A 19,548-nucleotide genomic window follows, 5' to 3' on the forward strand; every position below is an offset into this window, starting at 1 on the left:
GGTGTCTCTTTACGAACCATATTAAGCTCAAAGGTTCTGAGCTTGTTTACTGCTATCTCCAAGTCAAAATTAGGAAAGTCTTTGTCTTCCTTCATTAGAACAGTGTACATTTCCCACTTCGGTGGGAGAGCATCGAGAAGCTTCTCAACTATTTCCTCCTCTCTGTAAGCAATAGAATAGTTGTTCAGCACTGTCATTAGATGATAATATCGGGTGACAATATCATCGAGCGATTCGTTCTTCAAATACTTGAAGACAGAGAACTGGGTCTTTAACAGCTTAATCTTCGAGGCACGAATACCCACGTTCCCTTCGAATCTATTCTCAAGAGCATCCCAAAGCTCTCGTGCAGAAGTGTACTTCCGGAATGTATGGAGAATCTCTTGAGGAAGAGCCATAGTAATTGCAGCATGGGCCTTGCTCTCGGTCTCATACATCTTCTTCTCTTCTTCCTCCATCTTGCTGTACTTCTTTATCACATCCCGACCTTCGTATTCCATTGTCGGTGGAATATATCCATCCTGGATGCACACCCACATCTTTGCATCCTGGTATTTAATATACTGAATGAATCTATCTTTCCACGCTACGAAGTCTGTTCCTTTCATCAACCTTGGGGCCTTAGTGGCCGACCCCGCTTCAACTTCCATTTTGACTAACTCTGAGATGTTAATCGGCGACATCTTCTCGAAAACACGAAAAACCCGAAAAAATCAAAAATTCTTCCAAACAGTACTATAGGAGAAGTTAAGGATAACTTCGCTTAAGTGTTAACTTCGCTGGAAAAACCTTAAATTCGCGTGACTTGGCGAAGTTGAGAATAACTTCGCTTAAGGTAAGCGAACTTAGGAGGTAAGCGAAGTTGAGGATAACTTCGCTTAGGCGAACTTATGAGGTAGGCGAAGTTGTGGATAACTTCGCTCAACCTTATATCTTCGCCGAAACCCTACTTCCAGTGACGGCAACTTCGCCTGAAGAACAACAACTTCGCCCGAAGAACACTGAAAATATTCAGATCTGTTTTCGACGATTTAGCAGTTTCCGGTCGGTGTAACGGCTTGAATATGACTGTATAAGGTGAGTATAACACAATATCAACGAAAACGCGTCCCGCGAATAGGTCAAACGAGACGTTTTCTACACCCGCGTGAAATCCCGAACCACACAATCGAGCCAACGCTCTGATACCAATTGTAGGTTCCCGGACGGATCTTACACGGGATATCGCTATCTACGCAGGTGCGGAATCCCTGCGTGGGTAGATACGAGCGTAGAATACTAATAACAAACACACGCGATACAAACGAACACGTTATGTAATATAACTGAAACACGTCTATTACAGACTCTCGACACGTTCACTGAACTACTGGATTACACGTGAATAATCAAAACACTAACTGACCAACCCTAATCTCGTAAACCCGTAGGTTACTTAAATACACGACAACTTCGCCTCAGGCGAAGTTGTCAGTAACTTCGCTCGTTGAACAAGTTCGCCTAGGCGAACTTGTCAACAACTTCGCTTGTTCAACAAGTTCGCCTAAGCGACCTTGTTGATAACATCGCTTACATACATAAACTTAAACTTAAACATAATTACATTACAGACTCGATTACAAACGCTAGACTATGAACTACTGACATTTATGTACCAACATTTCGCCTTGACACTGTACCCGCACTCGTCTTATAGTTACTTTACTTTCAAGGTATTCCTGGCTTCAATTCCCTGCGGGTGCTAAGTATGTGAAGGGTTTTGCCTTGACACTGTACCCACACACGTCTTATAGTTACTTGGTTTCCAAGGTAAGGGGTATAGTCCCGCTTACTTTTGAATCTTTTTGAAATTCGAAGAGTTGGTGAAAGGATAAGAACAGTCCAAACTGTTGAAACGTCGTCCGACGGTTTCTTCTGGCAGTGTCAGGACGTGCAGGAAGTTATGACGACGTGACAGTATATGGTCATTCCAGACGCTTTTTCAGGCGCGTGGGCGCGATTTTTCGGGCGCGTAGCCGCGAAGTTTACGGCACGCGTCCTGTCAACAGCTGTTGTCAGCTTGCTTTTTCCACGTGTCATAGTTTCATTGCACCAGCGTTTTCCTCTCTCTTCCGCATTAAATTCATCGTATTCATTGCGATGAGTATATAAAGGGAGGAGAGGTTGCATCTCAACTCACAGTTTCACCTCTCTTCTTCTTCTAAACGATTTCCGGCAAATACTCTAACTTTTCTGTCGAGCATTCTCCTGAAATCGTTCTTCTTTACATCCAAAACATGTCTTTTGTTCATGATCTTGAGGCTACCGCCGAGGAGTCTGACGTGTATGCCGAGAATCCGTCGTCCACGTCGGACAAGGATGACAAGAGTACTGTTGGCGAGTGCCAGTGTGCTCTTCCGGTCGACCTTTATCAGTACGTCGTCAGGAAGTTCATGCTCGAGCCTTTCGAGCCTGAGTTTCCTGCACCTCATCAGACGGTGCACGATGCCCCCAAGGGCAAGATAGGGGTGTACGCTGCATTCTTCGTCTATGGGAATCTCAGGTTCCCATTGACGAAGTTTGTATACCGTGTTCTGGAGAGACACGGTGTGCATCTGACTGAGGTACACCCAATGGCCATCGCTAAGATCCGCCATTTCGAGTGGGTGTGTCTCATTCTGGGTGTGGAGCCCCATGTTGACCGCCTGATGACCTTCTATTCCTGGAGGTGCATCCAGGGGTGGTATACCTTGGTCAATCGGATCAAGGGTTTGAAGATTTGCGCTACCGAGCGCAGTCTTCGATCTTGGAAGCGGGAGTTCTTCTATATCTCCGCTCGCGTCGTCCCCATAGCGATGACGTTCAAGAACGGGAGAGCTCTCCCGAACCTTCACGCCTCCAAACTACCAGGAGGCGGAATGGTTCTCCAAGGTTTCCCGGATCCAGTCTCCGGTTTACCGCTTTGCGGAGTCCGGGATGGTGATGCTCGGGATGAGCCGGGTGTGGAAGGAGGCGTCACAGATTCCCATCGTCCTCGAATACGGTTTGAACTCTGTCCCTTACGGTATGCTTCATATTATCCGTTAATTTAGGGTTTTTGTTCTAACCGTTTTTTCTTTTTGTTTTCAGAGGGAAACGACTTGCAGTCTCTCCTGCAGCCGCGGGAGAGTGATGGTCCCGCTCGGATGGGTACTCGTGCTCTAGATGAGAACGAGTTGCCCATCCTTGAGCAAACGGCGGATCGGTTCGTGGAGGTCTACCCGCCGGGCCACCCGATTCTAAGCGCCACGCGGCCAGGTAAGGAGTTGTTTAACCCTCGACCTGTCAATGCTCAAACCTCTGCTGGAATTCCTCTAATCTTGTCATCTTCTGATGAGGAATCCGCAGATGGTCCATTCTTCGTGAGGAAGAAGAAGGCTGCTGGCGGGAAGGGGAAGGCGAAGGTTTCCTCCATTGCCGATCCGGTGAATCGGTCTGACTCAGAGACCGAAAGCGAGGAGGTGGCGGGGAACCCTAGGGGTGTTGAGATCACTGCTCCGGAGGTTGAGACGGCTGTCACCTCCGGGCAGCCCAGTACAGCGACGGTGACCGGCGTAAAGAGGCCGGTTCCATCGGGTTCGTCCCCGCCTGTTCGTACCTTCAAGCTCAAGAGGACTCGTAAGTACAAACTTCCTTTACTTTTAACTGCATAACTTTCCGCCATTATACTTATATATCCTTTGTGCAGGCGTGGATGCTACCGCATTCCAGGGTGGAGCGGGGAGGAGCACCTCCGGACCCATGACGGTAGGTTTGGTCAACCTACCTGAGGCGATGACCCAGGCGACTGCGCCTGCTTCACGTGTTGGTTCAGTTGCTCACTCGGTTGAGGCAACTGTTCCAACTGTGACGTCGTCTCCGCCGGCTGTCAGTGCCATATTCACTGATTCTTTCACTGAGCCGGCGGTGAGTTTTTCTGCGGGCTCTTCCGCAGCGGCGACCACGATTGTGAGTTCACCTCGGTGAGTTCACCTCCGTTGGTTTTTACGACGGCGGCTTCAACCGCGCCTCCGGCACCGGCGACCACCTCGCCCCCGGCCGGTTCAGCAGGTATGTTTGGGGTTGGGGCGTCTAGCCAATCTCTGCCTCCTTCCCATCTGCCTGACCTCTTGGATGGATATCCGTTAGGTTCGGGTGATGGGTTTGGCGGCTACAGGCCTGTCGTCGACCCTACAGGTGCGTAGGGTTATTTGGCCTGTTATGTTTTTTTTTTTATCTTTTCCTAACTGCTTTTTGTTTTTGCAGTGTCGGATTCGAATGAGGTGTTTGTTCCGCGGTGGAACATCCGCCGGGGAATCACCCTTCGGGCGGCTGTGGACTGCGTCGAGTGGGCGCGCCACGCCGCCCCCAGTGGTGCACTGGGAGAAGCTATGTCAAGCTACCAGGAGGGTAGGCTGACAAACGAGCTTCGAATTCTCCTTGTCCGGATGCAGCCGCGCGTCGAGCTGCTTTGTCGTGAAAACGACAAGTTAAAAGCAGCTCGTATCCAAGAAGTAGCTCAAGCGCGGGCTGTCCGGGAGGAGAACAGGAGGCTCTCCGCCGTTGCTGCGGAGAAGGAGAAGGCCTTCAAGGCCCTTGAGGTTGAAGTTCAGGCCCGTCTCGAGGCCCGTTCCAAGGCTGCCCAAGCTGTTAACGAACAGCTTCGGTTAGCTAAGGAAACCGCTCGGAACGCAACTGAGAGGGCCACCAGGGCTGAAGCTGTTGCTGAGCCTCTACGCACCGAGAATGAGGAGCTTAAAGCCAAATTAGAGAGGCTCCAACAGGCTCATGATGCCTTGGCCATGGAAGACGCCAAGAAGCTCCAAGAGATCTTGGACCAGAGGGGCGTGCTTGAACATACTGAGCGTAAGCTAAAGGGCGTCGAAGAGGCTGCGGCTAAAGAAGTGTTGCTTGCCAACCTTAACAAAAGTGAAGCCGAACGCGCCCGTAACCAAGCTCAAGCTGCCCTCCAGGAGGCTCTGATTACCAAGGAATGGCTTCTACGAGAAGCGTTGTCGCAGGTAAGCTTAGCTTCATAACGTCTTTACGCTTTTCTTTGTACTAAGAAAAGGTTTTGATACTTGTATTTTTTCTTGTAGGTTGTGCATCGGGTCTTCACGGACACATCATATGACGATGCCATGAGCGCAGCCCTCAACGCTTCTCATGAGGATGGGGAAAAGGCTGGCTTCCTGCTTGGTCTAGGGTTCGTTGAGAAGGGCATCCCGCCTTCCAACTTCCCTTTATATGATGTGGATACTGAAGCTGCTTATGACTAAGCAGTGAACCAGTATGCTGCCTTCCCGCATCCAGTGGTGGAGAAAATGAACGAAGTTGCTGCTGCTGATGATGGGTTAACCATTCTCAAGACCTTCCTTGAACCGCCACAGCCAAGTGATGGTGCGGGTACAAGTGGGTTTGGAGGGAGTGGTCCTGAAGCTTGAACCTTTAGATCCCTTCCCACTGTTAGGATAGGTTTATGTTTTTGTATAGATTTACACTCTTGTAGGCGGGTAGATACCCGGCCATTCTTGTAATACTTGAATTTTTATGGAATGTAAATCCTTTGTGCGGGTAGGGCCGTCACTCTTGCTTTATAAACGTTATACGACTTGCTCATGCATATTATAGTTTAATTTGGCACTTGTTTTTCCGCATAAACAATATATGATTCGCTTGTGCATACTTTAGTTTAACTTAGCAATTTCTTAAGTACTTCGAATAAGTTAACCTATCAACGTGGCAGATAATAGGTTAAAGTTTTGCTTCCTCTTTCGTGATTGTGCGGGTAAGACCGTCACTTGCACTTAGTAGGATGACTAAACTTTACCTATATCTGACCTGCGTGGAGGTTTTCCTCATTTTTTCCTTGAAGATATTTTCTAAGTGTTCTGAATAAGTTAACCGTTCGACGCGCGGTTGTCAATAGGTTAAAGTTCAGTTTCCTCTATCATGATTTGTGCGGTTAGGCCCGGCACTTTCATTTAGTGGGATGACCGAACTTCACCTATGACTGACCTACGTGAAGGTTTGCCGTTTTTTGTGTTTATGCGGGTTTTGCCGCTTTCCACACGCAACGATTTCTTCACACTTATTTATGCGGTGAAAACCGGCATCAGTGTTTTGAATAAATTAACCGTTCGACGCGCGGTTGTCAATAGGTTAGTTGGGTTTCCTCTATCATGATTTGTGCGGGTAGGACCGGCACTTTCATTTAGTTGGATGACCCAATTTTACCTATAACTGACCTGCGTGAAGGTTGGCCGTTTTTTGTGTTTATGCGGGTTTTGCCGCCTTCCACACGCAACGACTTACTTCCCCACTTATGTATGCGGTGAAGACCGGCATATCAGTGTGGGAAGTTTATAAGTATAAATGTAAGATCATCAGCGTCAATGTGATAAGGAGAATCATTTCCATTAGAAGTGGCTCTGGGCCTTTTCTTTTACAAGTTTGGAATTGATCTACATGCAGACTGTGTAATTGAGCTCCCTTCCATGTTCTTGGGAGTGTCATCGAGCCTTTCGAGCCGATATGCACTTGGTTCGGAATCTCGTTGTTTACGCAGTATGTAGTCTCCGACATTGAAGCTGCAGTTTTATTCGTGTTTTCCCCAACTGGGGTTCTACACGCATTAGCCCGCTCAGCATTCATTACGCCACGAGGTGCGTGAGCGTCCCATCTCTGACAAATGCTTCGACAATGTCCTTCAAGTCTACGCATTCACCGGTGTTGTGGCCTCTTGTCCTGTGGAAGTCACAGAATTTGCTCTGATCAGCATTGTGACGCTCTCGGATTATTGGAGCCTTTGGCCATGGGAGCCTCTCGGTGTCAAATATTTCGGTGACGCTTTTGGTGAGTGGCGTCCATCTGGAGTTCTGGTTCGACGACCGCATGTTATCCTTTCCGCCTAACCGAGGGTGCGAGCCGGATGAGGTGTCAAAGTTTACCCTTGACTGCCAAATGCCTAGCTTCCTCTTTTTGTTTAGTCGGGCGGTAAGGACATTGTTTTCTCTTGTTTTCTGGGTGTAGAGGTTTGTGCTCTGGGGAAGATCTCTACCCAATTGCTTTTCCGTTTCCGCGAAGCGTTTAGCTGCTGTCATGATGGCATCCCATGTGGATGGCATGCCATCTTTACCCGTTAAGGTGCGGATGAGCTCTGGGTCTTTCGCGCCCTGGATGAAAGCAGCGCGAACAAGATCTTCGCTAATACTACCCAGACTTAGCTTCTTTGAGTTGAAGCGAGTGATGAAGTCTAGCAAAGATTCATCTTCCTCTCGAATGCAATTGAGGATTGTCCATTGCTATTCGGTATACTTTCTTTGTTGGCTGAAGTGTTGGCTAAACTTCTGTTGGAAGTCTGCCCAATCGTAGATGTGGTGGACCGGTAGACGGTCGAACCACGCTCTGGCTGCTCCAACCAGCGTCATCTGGAACATATAACACCACGTGGGTTCCGTCCAGTTGCTGACGGTTGCCCCCGCTATGAATCTGTTCAAATGATCGTCTGAGTCAGATATACCATCATAAGTGCCGATGTTGGACATCTGTTTGGCACTTCTTGGGGCGATTGCTTCCGCAATGTCCCTTGCAAACTTGGAGGTTCCCGCATTTGCAGCGGTTGGTCTGAAGGTTTTAGAGAAGTCACGTGGGTTTCCACCCGCGTTTTTTGGTTTGAAGGTTTCTCCAAAATTCCTTCTTGGTTGGAAGTCCGTTTCCTTACGCTTCCCTTTCGCCTTATGGCGAGGGTTTACGTCGGTGTCGGATTCCTCCGAATCATCGTCCAAGTACTCGCACTCATTGCTCATGTTGAGCTGTTGTCGAGTGCTTCCGAATTCCTCAGCCTGTTGGAGTGAACGTAAGCGTTCATCCAGCTCAGCTTGGAATTCCCTTTGACGTTTTTCAGCCCACGCTTTAACTTGTTCAAGTGTTTGGCGGGGGGGCCTCGTCTAACGTCTTTCCACCTGGGTATCAATGAATCCCAGGGGAGGATTGTTTACTGCACTTGCCCCGGCTCGGGTAACCGGGGTAGTGTTTGTAAAATTTATTGCACTTGCCCCGGCTTGGGTAACCAGGGTAGTGTTCGTAAAGTGTGTGTATTCGCCGGTGTTCCCCCCAGTAGCTGGGGTTGTGGTTACCGGGGTTTCTTGATTACTCCCTGGCCTGGGGACCGGAGTAACGTTAACCATCTTTTCGGAGGTTTTGAAAAAACTGAGAATTAGTTCTAGCTTTTATGCACGGATGGCACCAATGAAGAAACACTAAGTGACCCCGGGCAGATTATGGATAATCTGGGGGTTAAGTAATGTTTCCCACGAGGGTTAGGTCCGGCAAAGAAGGATGTTCTTCAGATGACCTGCAAAACATACACCGTGAGCTCGTCACTGAGAAGGGGGGGGGGGGGTTCCTCCTTGTGACCACCCTCCGGCGTGAGAATCAGACTAGATTGCTCTGAATATAAGTATATATTGAGAGAAATAGCTAGTGAAGGTAAGAAACAAGATATCAGATAATGTAATCTATCCATACCATTCCAAGGTGTTGGAGTATTTATAGCCGAAGGTAGGTTTCCAAGAAGGTACAGCCGGCTGAATAGTATTCCTGTTCTGCCAACTGTGGGTTACGCACGTGCCATGCTGGTGGTTGGTGGGTAGGCAGCGGCTGATAGTGACCAGGCCGGCTGTGTACTATTCCTGTTTCACCAACTGCAGGCTACGCACGTCCTCCGACAGGTTGGTGACTAGGCAGTGGCTGATAGTGACATACAGTACAAGAGCGTGCTGCTCGTCATACTGTTGTCAGTGAGCTGTCGTATCTTTGGTCAGATCTTTTGTCCATACCTCGTCAGGTACAGTACAAAAGATCCTCCAGTATCGTACGGACTGGCTCATTTGTGCGGGAGTATCCCCGGCTTTGTGCGGGAGTGTTCCCGGCTTGCTCACTCCTTCTTCAGGTGACATTACTGAATTATTTAAGAGTTAAGTGCCTTGTGCGTGTAGCCTTGCTGCGCGGGTAGCCTTCCCTGATGGCTAGTATCCGTTGTTGCGGGAACAGGCGGAGTACGTCGACCATTGGGAGGCTTTTCCTGCGGGAACAGCTTGCGTACTGCGCGTAAGGACGTCACGTCTCTGAGCATGGTGGGTCCTGCGGATCCAGTTGGTTTCTGAGCAGACGTCTCTTCAAGGTGAGTTGCGAGTTTAGCCTTTGCGCAGACGTCCCTGTTGAAGGTGAGTCTTGCGGGTTCAACTGCGCAGACGTCCCTTTTTGAGGTGAGTCTTGCGGGTCCAACTGGGCTTTGCTGGGACCTACCTCTTCAGATATTATCGGTGATTTAAAGTATATACTATTCCCTCTATGATATTTGTATAATTAATTTACATCATGTTTGTTTGTTAGTTAGGTTGGTTCGGACTTTGTTATGAAGAATCAAGAATTGTCCGCCCGATCAAGAGCTAGAAAACAGGTTTGTCTCGATCTGGTAGTTTTTGTCAATGTTTTCAGACCCGGACCGGACATGACCCGGACGTCTTACCGGGTCACAGGTCAGACCGACCCTGGAGGTCGGACCGGACGTCGACCCGTATGACGTCATAATACACACACACAAACAGTCACACGCATATTTCAAGCCAATATATATACACGCATATTCTTCTTTTTCTGTTAAAAAATGGGGTGATCAGAATGAGTTTCAGAGTTTAGACATCAATAAACTCATTTGATATTAACTTTCAAAGTCTGAAATGGAGTTATGGAATAAATACTTCTATTATTTCACCTTTGAAAAAAAATGAACATGGAGTTTGTAACAGGTTGTTTATAGGGATTTGGAGAATAAAGTGTTGTGATTTTCACATCTGGATATCAAAATGAAATGATTTTAATTGAATTAGATGATTTTATTAAATATATAGGATTTAAATTTCACGTAGAGGAATATACATAAGCTTGGTTGGTTGGTTGTCGTGGTTTTCCTAAAGCAGCATCTTGGTGGTACTTGCCTGTGTTCGACTTTCCAGGCTTGCGCAATGTTTTTAAATAATCTAGAAAACATTTTACTGGTCAAATCGACGGTTCACCGATTCCGGTTGGACAGCAACCCGCCAAACCCGGCCAGGTTTATAGAAAACGGATTATATGTTGTGAACCGGACCGGAATGCCTAGCGAGTCCCAGTCAGACAGGTCAGACCTGCCGGTCCGGCCCAGGTTTCAAAACACTGGTTTTTGTTACTTTTTGTTACTGTTGCTTGGTTCTTCATTTGGTGAGTTTGATTGTTATTGGTTAATCGTCTATGATTTTTTTGTTTGCGCTGTTGTTTAAGCATTTTATCATCTGCGTTTTGGGCGTAACAGTTGAGTCACTCAAATTGGGGCTTCTTATCATCCGATCTTCACCAATTTGATCTGGTCAATGCTAGGCACGCATTTGATTCCTACTTCCTTTGGTCAGTTGAGGTTTAATATGTGGAATTCTTTCATTTCCATGTTTAGTTTGTGTTGTAAATGATGGGGTTTTCTTGAATGTTGATGCAAATTAGGTTAATTTCAGAGTTATAATTTGCAATTTTAGGCTAACAAGAAATGAAATTAAATGATTATTTGCTTATTTATACATTAATGTGTCTAATACATGAAGCTTTCTCGTATTAACTAATTATACGTGTAACAATGTAGGAAGTGAGAGGCTTGAGGAATGCTTCACTAATTGTAACAGTGTAGGAAATGAGAGGCTTGAGGAATGCTCCACTAATTGTTTGCATCAGGGATGGATGTAAGTGAGCTGAGGAATATATGGCGGAGTGTAAGTTTTTTAAATAAGTTTTCTTAAATAAGTTTGTGAAGTTATATCAAGGTTTGATACTTTCTCATTGTTTGCAGTAAACAAATGTTCTTAAATCTCGAGTTTGAATTGTACATTTTGCACTAAAATGTGATTTTAACATCATCTGGTGCAAGTTGGTAATTGTTTAATATCAGATTGATATGCATCTATTGAATTGTGTGGTGGATGCTGTTGACTTTGGTGTCAAAGATCCAGAAGAGATACATGATGATTGGTTCAGTCGTTGTCGAATACAAAAATAGCATGTTGCATTGTTGCCACACATTACATACAGATCTATATTTGACTTGTGGTATCCTTTGCTCAATTTTGGATCAAGAAGTCTATACATTTGACCTCAAAAGTCGATAAGGAATTACTATACGCCAAAGATGGTTTTTCATTTTGAATACAAAAATAAAGCATTTTGGTTATTCTGTTCAACGCTCACAATTGGCAAAAGGTTTGATTTTTAATATTTTTCGGCACTCAAAGGTGGCTGATATGAGTATTCCAGTAAATGTTAGTTTTGAGGTGAATAAGCATGATCAAAATCAAGTCTAAAGCACCCTTTTGTGCATGAATTGAAAAGGTTGATTGTTGGTGTTGAAATGTTAGTTTTGATGTTTGTAAATAGTTTGAATGTGAAGTAAATATCTGTTTCCATGTCTAAAATGTATATTGTTGGTATATCTAAAAATTAATTTTTTCAACCCGTGTGTCACACGGGTATATAAACTAGTGTATATATATATATATATATATATATATAACAATTTTTAAAGCATTAACAAATGAAATTGGGTCATAAAAATCTGAAAAAAAATGGCCTAGTAATTTAGCAATTAGTTTGTTTATGTTTAATTGGGTCAAAAAATCTTTAAAATTTTTTTATATAAGGCCCATTTTATACTTGTCTTGGACACTTAAAATCTCGGAGACGGCCATGGAAAAGAGTGGACCGATACAGTGTGGCAGGCAATGAACATTACCAAAAAACAAAAGGTTGATCATGGATTCAATGCATCCAAAAAAAAGCCCTTTTGACTAATCACCCAATGTCCTTAATTTGACTTATGCTATGCTGGCATTACCGAAAACAAAGGGAATAAACGTATATCAACTTAAGCGTTTTAACTCGTGCTCTCCACAACATTGCTAGCATCTCCGGTCTCAGGCTCAGATTCGCTTATATTTGCAATTGGTTTCACGTTTTTAAGCTTTGAAACACGAAAGATGGCTAGATTGGTGTCACCTGCAACAATATTCCAAAATCATCATTACTTTAGTAAATACTTACAATAAGCAAATTTAAAATAATTCGTTTAATGTTTTCATGACCAGACCGACCATTCAAACCAGCCGTCTTACCTGTCCACCAGCCTACCAGTTTCAACAACCAAATAACGTCATAAAAAACTTAAAAAAAAATATGGAACTGTTTTATCTTTTGATATGGATTTGCAATGTCAACAATATAGCAGGGATGAAAATCGCACCGAAGGTAATGTATCTCCCAGGGGGAACAATGGCGGGCACACCAGGTGTAAGCCGTTTTTCATCGATGAATGTACCATTCGTGCTGTCCAAATCTGTTACCCAAAGAGAACCTCCCTTCTTTTGAAATCGAGCATGTGTACCCGATACTACAATGATACCGACATGGTATATAAGTATATGTATATAACTATATATCAATAAAAAAGACTAGACTGTGACTTGTGAGCCATTTTTAGTTATGATTAAATAATTACCTGTTGCAACTGGGATAACTACATCGGCTTTGTCGGGAACGCGTCCAACGGTCACCTCATCCTAGTCCATGCCCACAACTTTGCAGTCAGAAAGAAGTTGCATTTTTAAAAATTAAAGTAAGTCTAAATAAACAACTTACAGATGTTATCTCAAATGCAGTTGGCAAAGCAACCTTGAAACCTATGTCTTGAATCTCCATCACCTAAACCATTCAATATAGAATTTGTATGATTGAAATAAAATAAGACAAGCTGTGAACTTTGGACCTTTAGTACACCGGTGTATGATACAGCCGGGTGAGCTTGCGGTTAATTATGTTAAACTAGCTTGAGTCCTGTGTACTACGCGCGCACTTGATTAAAATATAATATTTAATAATCAAGCAAAATACAAAAAACAATAAACTTAGCCGTTGTATAATAATGTCTAAAACCTGGGGAGGCTCTGTGGGCGCTCGACCAGGGCACGTTTTTTCGGGGGCATAAAAATTAAAAAAAAAATCTTGACATTATATATATATATTTTTAGAATACCCGAACACTTTAGCTATTAGCTTATTCAGTAGTCATAAGCTCATTCTAATACCATGATTTTGCTAATTGTTATGTTTAGAAAAATGAGTTTATATTATTTAGTATTTTAGTTCGTTAAGGCTTAAGAAATTTCGTTGACACAAAACGGTAAAAAAGTCTCTTGATTGATATTTATGAGAACCAAAAATTATGACTCGTTAAAAATATTCGTGGCCCGTCACTGTTGAGAATCACATAAACATTCGTATTTTTTTAACTGTGTGATACGTAAGATAATTATTTAACCGCATAACTGCTAGTCTTTCTATAACTATTGTCGAAACGTCACGTGAAAATGCATATGCGGTTGCCTTGTCATACAAAAAATAGCAATCAAATCAAAATCACACTAAACAAACCTACATGAATCTCAAACCATTAAACCACTCAATTGAGCAAAATAAACAAGACAAATTAAAATTTAATAATCCCACCTTTTTGCACTGGCTGATAATAATCCCACCTTAGAAAATAGTTGTCACGGGTCCCAACTTTCACACTAGTTGTTTTCATTGGACATCAGTTACAAAAAACTTAACGCACATTAAGTTTTTTCCAAATTTCAAATCGATGTTTTGGGGTTTTTGATCCGAAAGACATACGAGTCGATTGATGTAAAACTTACCTCGAAACAGTGCTCCAAACAGCCGTTTCGAGGTAAATTTTGCATCAATCGACTCGTACCTTCAATCTGACAAAAGCCCTAAAATATCAGTTTGAAATTTGGAAAAACCTTAACCGCTGTTAAGTTGGATGTCCAATTAAAACAATTATTATCGGCCAACTGCGAAAAGGTAATTTGCCAATAAACAAAATCTAAAGAAGCATATTAAATTACTTACCCACAGGCTCAAGAAGCCATAATACATCTTCCTCATCAGTTGCATTGCTTTGACCAGCAACTGAAGCCTTTACTGAAGCTCCAACTCTCTTGTGTGAAAATATTATCAGTTTATCATTAACACAATATTCTAGTTTGACTGATGGTTGGGATGAGATGAAACTTGGTCTACGGTGGATCAATGATTGGTTAAATTTTGATTTGAGAGAATGGGTTTTCAAATTGAGAGATAAAACAGTGTGAGATGTGATGATTGTTTCCATTTTTTTTTTTGGTTCAGTTGCAATTTGATCAAGTTAAAGGCTAGAGTGAACCAGTAAGTAAGAAGAACAAGAACATAAGGTAGTATGTGATTGAAATGTTGGGAGTTATGTGTGGCAGAGAGTTGTTGGTGTGGTGACATGGACTTTGGATAAAATCTTGATTTAATACTAGTCATATAACATATATATATATATATATATGCCCTGTATGATATGACAAAAATTATATATGAGGCTAGTACGAGTTGTCATTCATAATTTTATTGAAATCGACTGACTGACATGATAGTGTTGTGTTACAAGTTATACGGCCCATAAGATCTGGAATACGATCTGATCCGTAGACCGTATTATGTGAAAATTCGTTCTAAGTTTCAAATGAATCTTTATATATATGCTAAAAAGAAATTGTAGTTTCAGTATTGCTCCAACAAAACTACTAAACTTTATTAATATTGAAACTTTATTATTTGGAAATATCTTAACTATTACTTTAGATTTGGAAAAAAAATAGTTATATTGCCATCAAAAATCATGCATGCTTCATATAAGCCACTTGATCATAATAAAAAAATCTTAAAGTTATATAAAAAATAGAAATGAAATTAGCATCACACTGAAGAAACTTGGTTAATACTGAAAACTAAGCTTAAAAGGGTTTTTTTTTCCTAATAATGGTCCAACTTAGGGTCGAAACTTGATGCTGAAAACCAGTTTCCTCCGTCCCAGTGACATCCCTCGATTTCGGGTCAAATTGTATTTATTTTGTATTTGTTTTTATGTTGTAAACCGGCCCGATTTATATCCCGAACATTTCAAATATATAAAATATTGGATTTTATGTTACTAAAACATTCTCGCTTGTCTAATTTGAAAACCCCCTTTTACGGATTCGAAAACGGACTTAAAACTCTCAAAATACATCAAAAACGAACTTCCGGACACGAACCGACTCGCAGCGAACCAGCAGCAGACCAGAGCAGACCAGCAGCTTCATCTCCTTTTTTTTTATGTTGTTTTGTGACTTGTCTTGACCCCCCTTTTGCATGCAAACCTTGATATTTAACCCCATGTTTGACCCTTTCAACCCACCCTATATATACACCCCTATCCCCTTCATTAATCCTTGCTCATTCATCTCTTTCTCTCCTAATCCTCAAGCATTCAAAGGTGTTCTTCATATTTTTTGGCAGTTTGACTTTCCAAAGTCAAACTGACCATAGTCTTACATTATAATTAACTTGTTAACACTTATTAATACTTGAAGATTGTTATACAACATACATATAATAGCACCCTTTGTACCTTCGGCGGACATTTCTCCGGTCTCGGTCGGTTAAGTGTCCCCATAAGACAAAGCTACATGGAGGACTTGTAGTAGTCCTTGATTATATATTTTCCGCATCTAACCATCTAACTTGTTATACTTGTTTAACTTCTGCTCATCGTAGTTATATTTTACATTTTGAGTTCCATGGTTATGGGTTTGTAGAGACTAGCCTCGGTTATTCCGTAAATAGCTCCAAACCGGAAGCCGAACTCTTGTTTACTAGTTTGTTTAAATAGTTGTATAAACATGTTTTATGTAAGATTTGAGTTTCTAAAATCATTTTAATTAGTTCCATGGTTATGGGTTTGTAGAATCTAACCTCGGTCTTATCCCGAAACAAGATCCGAATCGGAAACCGAACTTTCGTTTAAAGACTTTGTTGTTGACTTTTTGTATGTAAAACTTTGGTATTATTATTTATAAATTATTTTACAAGTTCTATGATGTTTGGACATGTGGTAACCATTCTTGGCCTTATTCCAAGATAAAACCCGAACCAAACCGAACTAAACCAAGTTTACTCGCTTAAGACACACAAGTGTGTTTTTAACCATTAAAGCTTATATATTTCTTTAAAAATACTTTATAAACTGATTTTAATTATTTTCACAAAGTACTCGGAATGTTGAATCCAACTTGATCTTATAACAAAGTTTGGACCGATTAAACCGAACACTCGCTTAACGGACGTTGTTAGTTCTAAAACAATAGAACTACATACTTGGTTAAGTCTCTTGAAGATTTATTGAGTTATCTCATATATTTATTATTTTGGGAAAGTTGACTTTGGGTTTGGTCAAGTCACCAAGACCCGAACCGACCACCCGAACACTCGTTAAAACCCGTTTTAGTATCTATATTATAAAGGGACTTGCTTTCTTGCATTTTTACCCACCTTATTACTTAACATAGGTTGAGTAAAATTAAGGGCTAGATACTTTAACCCGGTTTCGAGCAAACTTACATTTTTAAAGGACTGTTATTATAATTTCTTAAATATTTACATTTTAAACCTTAAACTTTAAATTGTTTACATTTCTTATCATTTATTTTCATTTAAAGACTTCCAAGACAACTTTTCTAATACAAGACTTCTTCTACTTTAGGCTTCGTTCGTTAAACTCATCGTTCCGGTTAATCTCCAAATCATCAAATCTTTCAAGTTTATTACTTGAACGTGAGTACTTTCATCCCTCGTTTTCACTCTTTTATATTTTGGGGGTGACATTGCAAACTTATTCAAATCCAAATGATTTATACTTGAGTCTTAAACCACAAACTTTATTGTATACTTTACTTAAATAAATGCTCGTTTTGGTGTTATATGCTTATATGCTTAAGTGCTAATGTGTTTACCGCTTTTGGATGGTTGATTCACAAAATCCGAGTATATCTGGCATCCCCTTATAGAAAGGTGTGGTTAATGTATTCTTATTAACGATTTCATACAAAATCCGAGTATATTTGGCATCCCTTTATAGAAAGGTGTCGTTAATGTATTCTTATTAACGATTTCATTTATCTAAATTGTTGCTATTATTTATTGTTTTGTATACAAGTTGTGGAATTTCATATCATATATCTATTGTTCAAAACTATGAAATTGCTTACCAACCTTTGTGTTGACAAATTCTATTTATGCAATGTTACAGGTTTGACTTTAGGTTGACTCGAGGACTTGAAGAAAAAACGTTATCAAGACTATTAGGATATTAGCAAAACGAACAATATATTATTTACTATGATTTGAATTCGGTTATTGTATGAACAAGTTATGTGACTCTTTGTGTTTTTATGAATTTAAATGAGTTGATTAAATATTTTCACTTAATAGTGTCGTGTGCGATGAACAATCGGTTGCGCCCCGACGTTTCCGTCTTGGTCGGGGTAACGTCGGGGTGTGACAGATTGGTATCAGAGCCCATCGACTATAAGATAGGTGGTTAGACGTAAAGACCTAGTATAGTTTAGGCTTTAGGGTCCTTATACGTGATGCTTATACGTGTTTACCCTACTTGATTGTTTATTGCACTTATTTATTTATAAACTTGATTAAAATTCATTTTTAAATCATAAATGTACATATACATACACTTTCATAGTATTCTAAGGTATCCTTACCTTAAAACGCAAAACATTAGTTTTTTTTATATTATGTTTTATGGATTACAAGCTTAAGTTGGATTCCATTGTTTATAATCTCCTTAAAGATCGGCTCTATAATATTCGTTGCGATGACCGTAGGGACTGAACACTTGGAAACGGCCTTTTGACAAAAAGATTCCAAGAATCGAAGGTGATATACTTACCTGGGAAGGTCGAGTTTAAGTGTTCTTTTCTAGGCCAAACGACTTACGTTATATGAGACGACAACTTTAAGTAGTCGAATGCAAGCGTTCCGGTTGCCTCCATATTTTGGTGTTGAAAAAATGAAAGCCACGGTGATACGTGGACTAGTGTTTTTGACATCTCGTTGTATCTCCATTTTTTATATGTTATTATCGCAATTTGAGTCAACGACATAAAAGACGCGGTGATACGTGCATATGTTCGAATCCATATATATATTACATTTATATACAAATTTTATTGTCGGGATATCAAATCATGGTGGTTCATGTACGACTTTCCCGACTATATATAAATTTCTATACTTCAAAACCTCCCAATTTTTAAACTCCAAAAACTTTGAAACATATACTCATACACATTTTATCATTTGGTTTATGTACAAACTTAAAATAAATAAATAAATAAAAATTTCTTACTAACATCTCATCCTCACTAACTCTAGGAATTCACAATCAAAACTTGAAATTTTATTTTATCTTTATACACCCTCGTATTTATTTCCAATTACTTCAAACTCATTCTATTTTCTTTATAAATTTTTTTTAGAATGCCTCCACTACGACGTCAACCACGCAAGAACTCCAATGGCATCTTTCGTCGTTAAGCAAATGGCCGCTGTGATTCCCGAACTACTAACCCAACTTCAAGCTACCCAACCTCCTCCCGTTGCACCTTCCGTTGTTGCACCCGTTGAACCCAAACCCGCATCCGATTCTTATAAACAATTTACCGGTGCTAACCCAACCAAATTCGTCGGCACGAACTGTGCAACTATCTTGTTGCAATGGTTTGAGAAAATGGAGAGTGTGTTCCGACACAGCGAATGCCGCGAAGAAAACTAATTTCGCTTGAAGCATGTTTGAGGAAACTGCTCTTACATGGTGGGGTAGTGTTATGCATCTCCAAGGGGCGGAAATTGCCATGGCGCTTCCATGGACCGAACTTAAGGAACTCATGAAGAAGAAGTTTTGTCCCAAACACGAGCTCCAAAAGCTTGAAGCCGAATTTTGGGAATTGAAACAAGAAAGTGATGATAATGCCGCTTACTCGCTCCATTTTCATGAATTGACCACCCTTGTACCTCATTTGGTTACCCTGCTCGAACGTAAAATCGACAAATACATCGGGGGTTTACCCATGCTAATTCGGGACTCAGTCATGAGTAGAAAACCCGAGAACCTTGAGGATGCAATTACTCTAGCCGGTGCGCTATCGGAGAACCACGTTAAGGCGGGTACCCTAACCATCAAGAAGAAAAGTGATAAAAGCAAAACCGAACCCGCACCTCAAGCCAAAGTTGACCCACCACCTCAAGCCATCAACTACTCAAACTCTTCCCGCCACAACAACAAAAAGAAACCCAAGCAAAACCACCGAAACTATGCCGTTACCCAACCGCAACCACAACAACTACCCCAAGCTCCCCCAAAAAATCGAAAACCCTATACCGGTACTTTTCCACTATGCAACAATTTTCAACTTCATCACCCATCTCACTTACCTTGCCGCCATTGCACCATTTGTAACCGTTTTGGCCATCTAAATAACACATGTCGTTCCGCACAACGTACTCAACCCAACCAACCAAGAACCACTCCACAAAACACCCAAAACC

The 19,548-nt window shown here is 41.7% G+C and overlaps 1 pseudogene across 1 annotated transcript; it reads right to left on the reverse strand.

Moving 5' to 3' along the window:
* Nucleotides 1–11,864: 11,864 nt before the first annotated feature.
* On the reverse strand, nucleotides 11,865–14,278 carry LOC143541555 (zeaxanthin epoxidase, chloroplastic-like; annotated as a pseudogene). Its single transcript, XR_013136771.1, has 5 exons — nucleotides 13,990–14,278; nucleotides 12,715–12,777; nucleotides 12,575–12,635; nucleotides 12,320–12,466; nucleotides 11,865–12,075 (listed from the first exon to the last, which is right to left on the reverse strand). The product of XR_013136771.1 is annotated as a zeaxanthin epoxidase, chloroplastic-like (transcript).
* Nucleotides 14,279–19,548: the final 5,270 nt, after the last annotated feature.

The sequence above is a fragment of the Bidens hawaiensis genome, unplaced genomic scaffold (genome assembly GCF_021521415.1).
Source record: "Bidens hawaiensis isolate Kalapana, Puna unplaced genomic scaffold, B.hawaiensis_p1.1 tig00012613_1, whole genome shotgun sequence".
In the NCBI taxonomy this organism is placed as follows: domain Eukaryota; kingdom Viridiplantae; phylum Streptophyta; class Magnoliopsida; order Asterales; family Asteraceae; genus Bidens; species Bidens hawaiensis.